Below are 14,856 nucleotides of genomic sequence, written 5' to 3' on the forward strand. Positions count from 1 at the left end.
GTTTGTAAAATGTGATCAGGAAAGTCTTCTAAATCAATATATAGAGGGACCAACTAGAGGGGATGCAATATTGGATCTCCTGTTAGGAAACGAGTTAGGACAAGTGACGGAAGTCTGTGTAGGGGAGCACTCTGGTTCCAGTGATCATAACACCGTTAGTTTCAACTTGATTATGGACAAGGATAGATCTGGTCCTAGGGTTGAGGTTCTGAACTGGAAGAAGGCCAAATTTGAAGAAATGAGAAAGGATCTAAAAAGCGTGGATTGGGACAGGTTGTTCTATGGGACAGGTTGTTCTATGGCAAAGGTGTGATCGGTAGGTGGGAAGCCTTCAAAGGAGAAATTTTGAGAGTGCAGAGTTTGTATGTTCCTGTCAGGATTAAAGGCAAAGTGAATAGGAATAAGGAACCTTGGTTCTCAAGGGATATTGCAACTCTGATAAAGAAGAAGAGGGAGTTGTATGACATGTATAGGAAACAAGGAGTAAATAAGGTGCTTGAGGAGTATGAGAAGTGCAAGAAAATACTTAAGAAAGAAATCAGGAGGGCTAAAAGAAGACATGAGGTTGCCTTGGCAGTCAAAGTGAAGGATAATCCAAAGAGCTTTTACAGGTATATTAAAAGCAAAAGGATTGTAAGGGATAAAATTGGTCCTCTTGAAGATCAGAGTGGTCGGCTATGTGCGGAACCAAAGGAAATGGGGGAGATCTTAAATAACAACACACATCAAAGTTGCTGGTGAATGCAGCAGGCCAGGCAGCATCTGTAGGAAGAGGTGCAGTCGACGTTTCAGGCCGAGACCCTTCGTCAGGACTAACTGAAGGAAGAGTGAGTAAGGGATTTGAAAGTTGGAGGGGGAGGGGGAGATCCAAAATGATAGGAGAAGACAGGAGGGGGAGGGATGGAGCCAAGAGCTGGACAGGTGATTGGCAAAAGGGGATACGAGAGGATCATGGGACAGGAGGTCCGGGAAGAAAGACGAGGGGGGGGTGTGGAACCCAGAGGATGGGCAAGAGGTATATTCAGAGGGACAGAGGGAGAAAAAGGAGAGTGAGAGAAAGAATGTGTGCATAAAAATAAGTAACAGATGGGGTACAAGGGGGAGGTGGGGCCTAGCGGAAGTTAGAGAAGTCGATGTTCATGCCATCAGGTTGGAGGCTACCCAGACGGAATATAAGGTGTTGTTCCTCCAACCCGAGTGTGGCTTCATCTTTACAGTAGAGGAGGCCGTGGATAGACATGTCAGAATGGGAATGGGATGTGGAATTAAAATGTGTGGCCACTGGGAGATCCTGCTTTCTTTTTTAAAGAAAGGGGCTTCCCTTCCTCCACTATCAACTCTGCTCTTAAACGCATCTCCCCCATTTCACGTACATCTGCTCGCACTCCATCCTCCCGCCACCCCACTAGGAATAGGGTTCCCCTGGTCCTCACCTACCATCCCACCAGCCTCCGGGTCCAACATATTATTCTCCGTAACTTCCGCCACCTCCAATGGGATCCCACCACTAAGCACATCTTTCCCTCCCCCCCTCTCTCTGCATTCCGCAGGGATCGCTCCCTACACAACTCCCTTGTCCATTCGTCCCCCCCATCCCTCCCCATTGATCTTCCTCCTGGCACTTATCCGTGTAAGCGGAACAAGTGCTACACATGCCCTTACACTTCCTCCCTTACCACCATTCAGGGCCCCAAACAGTCCTTCCAGGTGAGGCAACACTTCACCTGTGAGTCGACTGGGGTGATATACTGCGTCCGGTGCTCCCGATGTGGCCTTTTATATATTGGCGAGACCCGACGCAGACTGGGAGACCACTTTGCTGAACATCTACGCTCTGTCCGCCAGAGAAAGCAGAATCTCCCAGTGGCCACACATTTTAATTCCACATCCCATTCCCATTCTGACATGTCTATCCACGGCCTCCTCTACTGTAAAGATGAAGCCACACTCAGGCTGGAGGAACAACACCTTATATTCCGTCTGGGTAGCCTCCAACCTGATGGCATGAACATCGACTTCTCTAACTTCCGCTAGGCCCCACCTCCCCCTCGTACCCCATCTGTTACTTATTTTTATGCACACATTCTTTCTCTCACTCTCCTTTTTCTCCCTCTGTCCCTCTGAATATACCTCTTGCCCATCCTCTGGGTTCCCCCCCCTCCTTGTCTTTCTTCCCGGACCTCCTGTCCCATGATCCTCTCGTATCCCCTTTTGCCAATCACCTGTCCAGCTCTTGGCCCCATCCCTCCCCCTCCTGCCTTCTCCTATCATTTTGGATCCCCCCCTCCCCCTCCAACTTTCAAATCCCTTACTCACTCTTCCTTCAGTTAGTCCTGATGAAGGGTCTCGGCCTGAAACATCGACTGCACCTCTTCCTACAGATGCTGCCTGGCCTGCTGCGTTCACCAGCAACTTTGATGTGTGTTGCTTGAATTTCCAGCATCTGCAGAATTCCTGTTGTTTGAGATCTTAAATAGGTTTTTTTGCGTCTGTATTTACTGAGGAAACTGGCATGAAGTCTATGGAGTTAAGGGAAACAAGTAGTGAGATCATGGAAACTGTATAGATTGAAAAGGAGGAGGTGCTTGCTGTCTTGAGGAAAATTAAAAGTGGATAAATCCCCGGGACCTGACAGGGTGTTACCTCGGACCTTGAAGGAGACTAGTGTTGAAATTGCAGGGGCCCTGGCAGAAATATTTAAAATGTCACTATCTACAGGTGAGGTGCCGGAGAATTGGAGAGTGGCTCATGTTGTTCCATTGTTTAAAAAAGGATCAAAAAGTAATCTGGGAAATTATAGGCCAGTAAGTTTAACATCGGTAGTAGGTAAGTTATTGGAGGGAGTACTAAGAGACAGAATCTACAAACATTTGGATAGACAGGGACTTATTAGGGAGAGTCAACATGGCTTTGTGTGTGGTAGGTCATGTTTGACTAATCTCTTGGAGTTTCTCGAGGAGGTTACCAGGAAAGTGGATGAAGGGAAGGCAGTGGATATTGTCTACATGGACTTCAGTCAGGCCTTTGACAAGGTCCCGCATGGGAGGTTAGTTAGGAAAATTCAGTCGCTAGGTATACATGGAGAGGTGGTAAATTGGATTAGACATTGGCTCAATGGTAGAAGCCAAAGAGTGGTAGTAGAGAATTGCTTCTCCGAGTGGAGGCCTGTGACTAGTGGTGTGCCACAGGGATCAGTGCTGGGTCCATTGTTATTCGTCATCTATATCAATGATCTGGATGATAATGTGGTAAATTGGATCAGCAAATTTGCTGATGATACAAAGATTGGAGGTGTAGTAGACGGTGAGGAAGGTTTTCAGAGCCTGCAGAGGGACTTGGACCAGCTGGAAAAATGGGCTGAAAAATGGCAGATGGAGTTTAATACAGACAAGTGTGAGGTATTGCACGTTGGAAGGACAAACCAAGGTAGAACATACAGGGTTAATGGTAAGGCACTGAGGAGTGCAGTAGAACAGAGGGATCTGGGAATACAGACACAAAATGCCTAAAAGTGGTGTCACAGGTAGATAGGGTCATAAAGGGAGCTTTTGGTACATTGGCCTTTATTAATCAAAGTATTGAGTATAAGAGCTGGAATGTTATGATGAGGTTGTATAAGGCATTGGTGAGGCTGAATCTGGAGTATTGTGTTCAGTTTTGTTCACCAAATTACAGGAAGGATATAAATAAGGTTGAAAGAGTGCAGAGAAGGTTTACAAGGATGTTGCTGGGACTTGAGAAACTCAGTAACAGAGGAAGTTTGAATAGGTTAGGACTTTATTCCCTGGAGCGTAGAAGAATGAGGGGAGATTTGATAGAGGTATATAAAATTATGATGGGTATAGATAGAGTGAATGCAAGCAGGCTTTTTCCACTGAGGCAAGGGGAGAAAAAAACCAGAGGACATGGGTTAAGGGTGAGGGGGAAAAGTTTAAAGGGAACATTAGGGGGAGCTTCTTCACACGGAGAGTGGTGGGAGTATGGAATGAGTTGCCAGACGAGGTGGTAAATGCGGGTTCTTTTTTAACATTTAAGAATAAATTGGACAGATACATGGATGGGTGGTGTATGGACAGATATGGTCCATGTGCAGGTCAGTGGGACTAGGCAGAAAATGGTTTGGCACAGCCAAGAAGGGCCAAAAGGCCTGTTTCTGTGCTGTAGTTTTTCTATGGTTTCTATGAATACTTTGCAGCAGGAAAGAATGGAGGTGAGGCACACTACTCAGATGTATTAGAGCACTGAATTTTCAAAAGGTGGGATCAAAGCTATATTATCTGGGAAGAGTAATGATGCAGCTTTGAAAGAGAAGGAAACAGTATCCAGGGAGAGAGTCTGAAATCTTTCAAAGCTGAACACTTGGGACAGATAATCAGATATGAAAGGAGTTAATTGGCAATTACAGTGTGAACTTGAGAGACCTAACAAGTCATTGTAATTTTGAAACTTTGCAAGACTAAAATTGAAGGAGAGCTCAGTGTGTAGGTGGGTCAAACTCCTTAAAAAGCCAGACATTATCTTTGAGAAGGTAAGTAGGATAGCCATTGAGGCAGAACGCATGAAAACATTTCATTCAGCTCATTTTGCACACTGCAGAAGCAGAGGGATGGTACGGGCAATTGCATCCTCTCTCATGGACACCTAGTCAATGAGGAATGAAGAGTGACTTAAGCAGTAAAGCCATGTGGACATGAAGAGCAGGACTCCTGTGAGACAGGATTCAAAAGGTCGGAGTCTTGTTTATTGATGCCAGGGAAATTACCCAGCCTGGATTTTTCCATTCAAAGCACTTCATTGTTATCATCAGAATACAACAAAACATCTTGCACAAGTTTGAAAAATTCGGCTGAAGAGGAAATATTTAGAGCTATAGTCAGCATCTGTCTTACATGAAGGGTGATATGCAGTACATGCAGAGCAAACCAAGACAAGTCCTTAAATAGAAATAAACAAAGACATGGCAGAGTGCACACTAAACAATATTTATATAATGCATGACAACCAAGGAATACACTGCAGGGAGATGAAAACAAACTTTCAGATGAATGATTGGAGTGTTGTAGAAGATATCGATTTTGCTGCAGATTGCTCAGTCATAATCCATTTGGCATTTAACCATCTCAGCCAGACTGGGCTGAATATCTCCGAGACCTGGAGACTTAATGAAAAAAAGGACATAGCAGGATTAGAAATATTGAGCATCAGAGTCTGAATAAAGTATCTGTCGTAAGCTATATAGTGTCACTGACTAAATCAAAGGAAATACCGGTAAACCACTGGAAGAATTCAGTGGGTTGCACAGCATTTGGTGAGTGTTTCTGGTCAAGAACCTGCATCAGGACTGAGAATGTAGTACAGGGGCTCGCAGTCTGGAGTCCATGGACCTCTTGATTAATAGTAGCGGGCAATGGCATGAAAAGGGTTGAGAACCCGTGGCATAGAGGGAAGATAACCAGTATGTAGAAGTGAGAAGTAGCGGAGAAGCAAAGGCTGGTAGGCAATCAGTGAAATAAGATGGGAAAATGGAGCTAGGTCGCGGGGGGGAGGTGACTCAACATAATTGGAGTTGGGCAAGTTGCAGTAAGAATGCTCATCACTATGGTAACAGTGTAGGGGTTCAGAACGTAAGCAAAACTCATCCAAAGAGATGGTAGCTTAGCAGAAGAGCAAGCAGGAGCACAAGCCCAAGATATCAGACTGGCCATATCCTCCATTCCAAGAGAGATGAATAAAAGGAAGGAGGAAGAAAGGAGATTTTTAAAAAAAAGAAACAAACTGAGCTAATATTGCAGATGGATGACTGATACAGACCAGGAAGTCAAGTTACCTGAAGTTGTGGAATTCAATACCTCAAGAAGGCTGTATGAAAAGGAAAGTAGGATTCTGTTCCTAAAGTTTGTATTGAACCTCACTGTGACAGTGCAGATGGTGACAGACTGACGTGTCAGAGTGGGAATGAGACGGGGAATTAAAAGGAAGGCAATGGGAAGCTCAAGGCTGACCTGTAGACCAAACACAAGTATTTCACAAAGCAATCACATTTTCCTTCATCACTATTGTGTTTGGTCCGATGATAAGATTTCTGTACAGATGTCTCAGAAAGGTCTTCCTTCTTTCTGAACCATTGTGACTGAGTCCTTAACCATATCTCATTCATTTCCCATACCTCTGGATCTCACTTCTTTTTCTTCCAAGACAGATTGAGGCTAAATTTCTCCTGGGCCTCAACTTCTATTCTCACCCGTCTCTGAACTCAACAGATCACTCCCTGTAATTTCTGTACTAGAAAGAGATCCCATGTTCTTTTGTTTAGGTTCTTCTGCCTCTGTTCTCACCCTCTAACTGCTCTCATTCACTTACTGGTCAGAAAACTCATTCACTTGTCCCCATGGTCTTTCCAGTTTTACTCTGTCAGACACATCCCCCACCATCACTCCTCTCTCTACAGCTTTTGTTTCACTTTGGGTGAAGGATCGCCGATCTGAGACATTGACTTTGTTTTCTTTCTCATAGATGCAATCTGACCAGCTGGGTATTGTGCTTTTGTTTACCTTCAGCGCACTCTGCAGAATGCATGAAATGCAGAGACATGTTCAACTATGGCAACAATGCACACACTATACTTCACGCCAATTCGGAGTTGATATATTTCTTTAATGCTCCTGGCGCAATGCTTCATGCTAGAATGCACTTTCTTATCCGCAATTGGGAACATTGCACAATCTGCAGGTTCTCTATGTGCTAGAATCAGAAAGGACCCCAAAGAATCTGTCTGCAGACTAGCAGGCTACTCGGGAGGTGGAAGTGGGTTGAAGGCTTACAAGGTGACTGTGAAGGCAATGTGGGTCCATCCTAAATAAAATCTGGGAACCTGACTAGGTAGATAATGAATGTAAGGCATCCTCCTTAACTCAGGGTATTTTCCTCTCCATACAGTTGCTGCCTGGTATGCCGTAATAAACCTCTAGCTGTAAATTCTTCCAGCTTACCCCTGGTTGTCTCTCCACCTCCTCATTTGTTTGGTCCATATTGAAATGGTGTTTTTAATATAAGAGGTTTCATATGGCAATTGGCTTCATCTGTTTAAAGCAAAATAAAACATAAACTCTAAAGGGAATCATAGAAGCTTCATCTGCAAATAAAATTACAGAAGCTGTTTCTGGGTTGGCAGGTTTGCCAGATGAATGAGATTGAGGAGATGCAAGCAACACACACCAAATGCTGGAGGAACTCAGCAGGCCACGCAGCATCTATGGAAAAGGGTACAGTCGACGTCTCGGCCCAAAATGTGTTGCTTGGATTTGCAGCATCTGCAGATTTTCTCTTGTTTGAGATTAAGGAGATGGCCTTTTTTCTCCAGGGCTTAGAAGGATGACAGGCCAACTCACTGAAGCTTATAGAATTTTTACAGTGCTCACAAGCCAGACACAGGGAGGATGCTACCCAGGCTAAGATAGAGGGAGGTCCAAGTCTCAGGATAAAGGGAGACCTTTAGGGTTAGAATAAAGGGATATTTCTTCCATCAGAGTGTGGTGAATCTTTGAAATTCTGTTCTCTTTGTGGGCATTGGAGGCTCAGTCATTAAGTTCTTACAAAACAGAAAATAAGATATTCCTGGATACTAAGGGAATTATAGGAAATGGGGAGAATTTATGAACCTGCTGAGGAAGATCTGCCATGATTTTGATGAATCTCAGTGCAGGGTTGATGGAACATATGGCCTACTCCCTGCTCTAACTCTATTTACTAATGCTTTTACGTGAATTTGTCTGGACAGTCTCTCTTCAGTTATCGTACTTAATCTTTTGTTTAATGAACAACACTTTGTAGTACAGTTTCTTCCAAACATCTCCTGTCTTAATATTCTATTACATTATAATCAACAAGCTGTAATAAATAATAAATTATAATGGGTGAGCCAAATTAATGCAAATGACCTGAACTATTCTGGAGCAGCTGCTTTAACAAAGCCAGAGCTCAGTGTTGTTGCTTGTCTTGAGAACTTCTCTCTATTAAAACACACCAAAAGATGCCAAGAAAGCAATTATTCTAATAGTGTTTTCAAGAAGAAAAGAAGCCAAGAACTGGACATCTCCAGCAGAGTAAACAAGTTTACTGCTGATAGATACGTAAGTATATTATGTATTATTGCAGAATTGTATTACGTTAGATTAATTTAGAATGGTGTTGTGTCTCAAAAGACAGCTTTAAGAAGAGCTTGAAAAACTCATTGAACTATTACATATTATAATTTTTAACTGAGGGGTATTAGAGAAACACAATGATATAAGGAAGAAACAAGAAACAAGCTAAATATAGAATGGATCCTTTAATCCACCCAACACTTTATGTTTATTCTATGTAACAATATATGTTGTGAGTTGTGTGTGACTATATCTACTGTGTTTTGCACCTTGGCCCCAGAGAAATGCTGTTTTGTTTCGCTGTATACACGTGCTTGTTTGGATGACAATTAAATTTGAACTTGGACTAGAACTTCTATGGCCAGAGTTTCCTCATTATGATAAGGAAGTACCTCTGGTTTTGAATCTAGTTTTGCAGTAGAAATTCAGACAAAAATTAGCCAGAACTGAAAAGTAGCATTAAAGAAATGGGAATCAGTATTAACAATTAAAAATAAGGTAAAACATGATAGAGAAACATCTCACGAGTTTGATTCTCTCATTTGTAACGCTATCATGAATATCTGAGATTTCTTTAATTAAAGTATAATTTAGACAATAGAAATAGACAATAGACACTGGAGTAGGCCATTCGGCCCTTCAAGCCAGCACCGCCATTCACTGTGATCATGGCTGATCATCCACAATCAGTACCCTGTTCCTACCTTCTCCCCATATCCCTTGACTCCCCTATCTTTAAGAGCTCTATCCAACTCTTTCTTGAAAACATCCAGAGAATTGGCCTCCACTGCCCTCTGAGGCAGAGCATTCCACAGATCCACAACTCTCTGGGTGAAAAAGTTTTTCCTCAACTCCATTCTAAATGGCCTACACCTTATTCTTAATCTGTGGCCTCTGGTTCTGGACTCACCCAACATCGGGAACATGTTTCCTGCCACTAGCGTGTCCAATCCCTTAATGATCTTGTATGTTTCAATCAGATCCCCTCTCATCCTTCTAAATTCCAGTGTATACAAGCCCAGTTGCTCCAATCTTTCAACATTTAACCCCACTAAGCAAAACAGGTGCAATAATGGACTTATGGGACTTTTCTCTTTATAATGTAGCTAGTACAATACAACTGAAAGTATTCAATGGTGTAGAAGAAACTGTGGAGATCTCAGAAAAGAGCATCGTATTAAAGCCATTATAATACTCTAAAATAGTGACCTTTAGATCAAGCATGACATAGATTTAGGCCCCATAACCACCTTTGCATAAACATTATAAATGCAGGGAACTCAATTTATTTGATCTTCGTAAGTTTTGAGTAGTTTCTATAGATGTGACGTAAAAACTTTGAATATCAACCAGTACATTTATACAAATAATGTATATAAATCAGTGAACAAGTCAGTTTTTACATTTAAAACAACTCATACATTTGAAATAATGTATTTTGGGCCTCAAATCTAAAGAAAGATGTGCCAGCCCTGGAAAGTGATCCAGAGGAGATTCACAAGAATGATCTCAAAAATTAAAGGCTTAATGTATGAAAAACATTTCATGGCTCTGGGCCTGCACTTATTGGAGTTTAGATAAGTGAGGGTAGATCTCATTGAAACCTATCAAATACTGTAAGGTCTGTATGGAGTGGATGTGTCTAGGATACTTCCATCATTGAGAAAGTCTAGGATCAGAGAGCACAGCTTCAGAATAAAATAAGTGTCTCTATAGAACTGAAATGAGAAAGAATTTATTCAGAAATGACTCTTCAGAACTGAGGTGAGGTAGTGAGTCTGTCAAATATACTGCCACAGTGACTGTAGAGGCTAAGTCTTTGTATGTATTTAAGGCAAAGATCAATAGGTTCTTGATTGGTAAGAGGATTAACTGCAATTACAAAGAAAGTACAGCGACACCTCTACTTCCTTAGAATTTTATGAAGATCTGGCATGACATCTAAAACTTTGACAAGCTTATAGATGTGTAGTGGAGAGAATATTGACTGACAACATCGCAGCCTGGTATGGAAAGACTAATGCTCTTAAATGGAAAATCGTACAAAAAATTAGTGGATACAGCCAAGTCCATCACTGGAAAAGCCCTCTGCACCACTGAGCATATCTACACAAATTGTTGTCACAGAAAAGCAGCATCCATCATCAGGGAGCCCACCACCCAGGAAATGCTCTCTATTCACAGCTGAGTTCAAGAAGAAGGCCTAGGAGCCTCAGGACTCACACCACCAGATTCAGGAACAGGTGTTACCCCTCAGCCATAAGGCTCGTGAGCCAAAGGGAATAACTTCATTTGCCCCATCAGTGAAGTGTTCCCACAACCTATGGACTCACTCTCAAGGTCTTTTCATCTTATTTTCTCAATATTTATTGCTCATTTATTTATTATTATTATTGTTATTTATTTCTGTATCTGCAGTTTGTTGTTTTTTGCACATTGGATGAATGCCCAAGCTGGTGTGGTCTTTCATTAATTCTATTATGGTTATTATTTTATTATGGATTTATTAAGTATGCATGCTAGAAAATGAATCTCAAGGTTGTATATAGCGACATACACTGTGGACCAGCCACATTGATAATAATTTTACTTTGAACTTTGAGGACACTTCTAGGTAGATAATTAAAGGAGCATTGGAATTCTGGAAATCCTAAAAGCAAAGACATTATTGAGTCATCACAAGTCCAACTTCTGGATGACTGTATTGAGCACAAATTAAATCATGCATTTGAGGATGGCAAGAATAGATTGATTCACAGACATAAGAAAAGTGAAATAATCACAACTTCATTTCTAAAGTTCGGACAGTTGGGGCTCATTAGCCTTGGATAGCATCCAGCCTAGGAGAAGGAAAACTCTGATCTTAAACCTCTGCTGCCTTGCGGCCATACCCACCCATGCAAAAGGCTTCGGGAGTAAACCCCAAGGAAGAAATCTGGAGCCAGAGTCCCTAAGGAAGTTTTATGTTGTTCATAACTTCACTCTGGCAACCTCTGCAATGACACTGGTGCCAAACTGTATCAGCGCTTGCCCTTCTCTTGGACTACATCACTGACGTGGAGAGGGGAAACCTGCTTCATGGGCAACAGCTGGTTCTTCAAATCTTCCCACCAAGGCTTGCGCCCTGGAGAGGACGCAATCCAGAGGCGCAAACACATGACCCCCTGCGATCAACAGCTGCCCACTATATTTCCAAAGTTAATATTTTAAGTCAATAACCATTCATCCTCCCTTTGTGGAGAGGCTATTGACCCTCTTTATCTTGACCTGCTGTGTTTGTTCAGCATTTTCTGCTTTTGTTTCTGATTTCCAACATCTGCATTTTTTTGCCTTTGTATGAACATTTTTGGAACTGCACTAATCCAAAATGGTGGAGAACAGGTCTGTATCTTCCTGATCCGAGTCATCTCAATTGTGGTGGGTCCTTCATGAATCAGGGGAGTCACCTACACCCGATTGCTATTCTCCTACCCAGCATACGATGCATATGGTCATATTGCATCATTCAGCATGGCACATCCTGCTTTTACTCTCATTTGCATTCCCTTGGTTTAGTTCATCTATTTTCCCTTTCAGCATTTCACATCTCTTCTGTTTTGTTCCTTCTTTCCACTCTCCTTTTCCCCCGTCATTCTGTTTGACCCTGTGTTAGGTAAATTGCACCTTGTGCACAGATGAGTGGTAGTTTCTCAAGATGCTTGATAAGCATTTCAAGAGAATAAAATGAAATTAATGTAAGATTAGTGTAAATTAGTGCTTGATTGACAATGTAGATTCATAAGGTCAAATAGCTTATTTCCAATCTATATAACTATGTCTTTCATTGTACAAGGCCTGTTACATCCTTCAATAATTGCCAGTTCAAACCCAGGATCATTAGCATAAACATTAGCTCTCTTTCTTTCTCTACTGATTTTCCGGCATATTTCCTTCCATCAAAAGACTGAAATGGTGATCTTTCTCGATAATTGCACAATATTGAACTCAACCCTCAAATCCTCAGCCAATGAAGTCCCTGTCTTGATCCCACGAGATCCAGTCAACGTCCAGGCATGGACTGATTGGAGACAAATGGCAGGCGATGACTACCACTAATAAGAGAGAGTCTAGTCAACCTGACAGTCACTGATTAGTCATCATCAATGTCTGGGGAGATTACTATTGAACAGCAGTGCAGCTGGACCAGCCACATTAATGTTTGTGCCTGTAAAAGTAGATCAGAGAGTTGGAAACCTGCTGTGACTGACTCACTTCCTTGAACCACCATCTACAAAGTACAAGTCAGGAGTGTGATCGATACTCTCCAATTGCTTGGATGAGTGCAGTTCCAACAATTCACATGAAGCTTAACATTGTCCGCAGCAAAGCAACCCTCTTCATTCACACCTCGTCACCCATCCTAAACATTACTTCTCTCTATTACCTTTGCACGGTGATTATAGCATTATTGCATTGACAAAATATGTGTATTTTCTATCCCAATCTTCCACAACCTCCTGAACCTATGATCTCCACCACAAAGAAGGACAAAGGCAGAAGAAATCATGGAACACCACTACTACTAGTTGCCCACTTACATACCTGTCTGACTTGCAAATATATCTCTAGTTCTTTGTCATAATTGAGTCTAAACATTGGAGCTCCCAACCCAACATCACTGTGGGAGTGTACTCATCAGAAGGTTTAGAATAGTTCAAAGAAGCAGAACGCAATGAAGACTGACCTTTTCAGTAAATCCCACATCATATAGCTACTGTATTGTGTCTTAATTCTTAATTATTTTACTTGAATTATAAATAACTCGAGTATTTGTTTTTTGCTGGAATATAATTTCTGAAAGAGTCAGGATTACCATTTTCAGTAGAAGGTATAAGAAAACGTTGGACAGCCAAGCTCATGATTCGTACACCTGTTGTGGAGTTTATACTGTAGGTGCTCCCATGGCATGCTAGTCTAATTTATTGTGCACACAAAGCCATAGCAGAGTCTGTCATCTTAAAGAAACTGCCTCTCAGCAGGATATAAAGAAAAGAGAATGCTCTGAACTGTGCAGTATTAAATACATCAATGTAACTAACAAAAAAAGTCATTAAAATTTAGCATCCACATTAATCAGAATCCTGAGATTATGCTGAAATTCCATTCATCCAACATACAATGAAGATTAACTTTGTAATTATCAAAATGGTCTGCTGCTACTTGTGTATTTTTTTTAAGTTTTAAAGCCCGCGTTTATAAGCTTCAGAAAATATTTTATTTGGGATGCATTTACAATTCAGTGGCTATTTTATTAATTTCAATAAAACATAATGGAAAACCATACTTTCAAACTACTGCTTGAGTTATTTGTTACATTTACAGATTGTAATTAAGGCTTAAGTAGAGTGGGCATTGTTGGAGTGTACAGTGTTAGAGTGGTCAGGCTCAGCAGCTTTGGACAAGAACTGGTGCAGGCTAGAACATAAGTTTTAGAAGTTTGAGATACAAGAAGTGTAGGCAGGATGGTAGACAGAGGGTAGACAGCTCCTCCTGAGAGAAGTGGGATTTCAGGGCACCTACCGATCTCCCTGCTGACTATCTGTAGAAAGTACACCCAACTTCAATTCTTGACTGACAGGGTCAACGAACTGGAGCTGGAGCTGTATGAACTCAGGACCATCCGATATGCTGAAATCTTCATAGATAAGATCTTTACTGAGGTGATCACATCCAGGGTGCAGGCTTTAGATAGTAGATGGGTGACCACCAAGAGAAGTAAGGGGAGTAAGCAGTCAGTGCAGGGTTCCTTGTGGTCATTCTGCTGACCAACAAGTACTGTATATCTCTTTGAATACTGTTGGTGGAGATAACCTGTCAGGGCACAGCTGCAGCAACCAGGCCAGTGGCTCTGTGGCCGGCTCTGAGGCTCAGCATGGAAGGGTAAAGTTAGGCAGAGCAGTAGTCATTGGAGACTCAGTAGTTAGAAGGAAGGACAGCAAATTCTGTGGCTGTAAAATAGAAGCCAGGATAGTGCGTTACCAGGTGTGAGGCTCCAGGATGTCTCAGAGTAGCTGCAGAAGCTTGTGGTGCATATTGGCACCGGTGGCATCGGTCGAAAGGGGTAAGAGATCCTGTACGGTGACAACTGGCAGTTAGAGAAGAGTCCAAAGAGAAGGACCTCCAAGGTAGTAATCTCTAGATTACTCCCAGTACCTCAATACTATGATTGTACATTGCACATTTAGACAGAGACATAACATAAAGATTTTTATTTCTCAAGTATATGAAGGATGTAAGAAATAAAGTCAATTCAATTCACTACTAGACAGGGCAGTCATAGGATGATAGTACAGATAAATGAGAGGCTGAGGAATTGGTGCAGGGGGGGCAGAGTTTCAGATTTCTGGATTATTTGGGATCTCTTCTGGGGTAAGTATGACTTGTACAAAAAGAACGGGTTACACCTGAACCCAAGGGAGACCCATATCTTTGTGGGTAAATTTGCTAGAGCTGTTGGAGAGCGTTTAAACTAAATTGTCAGGGTGATGGAAACCTGATTGGTGGGGCTGAGGATGGGGTAGTTGGTATACAAGTCAATGCAGTGTAAGAGAAGCTGTGAGGAAGGACAGGCGGGTGTTAGTGCAAAATAGCAGTCAGTGGGATGAGCTGAAGTGTAGCATGGGGGAGAATCAAAATGGGTGATGAATACAAGACTGAAGGTGTCCTATTTGAA

Source organism: Mobula birostris, chromosome 14, assembly GCF_030028105.1.
Source record: "Mobula birostris isolate sMobBir1 chromosome 14, sMobBir1.hap1, whole genome shotgun sequence".
NCBI classification, from domain to species: Eukaryota; Metazoa; Chordata; class Chondrichthyes; order Myliobatiformes; family Myliobatidae; genus Mobula; species Mobula birostris.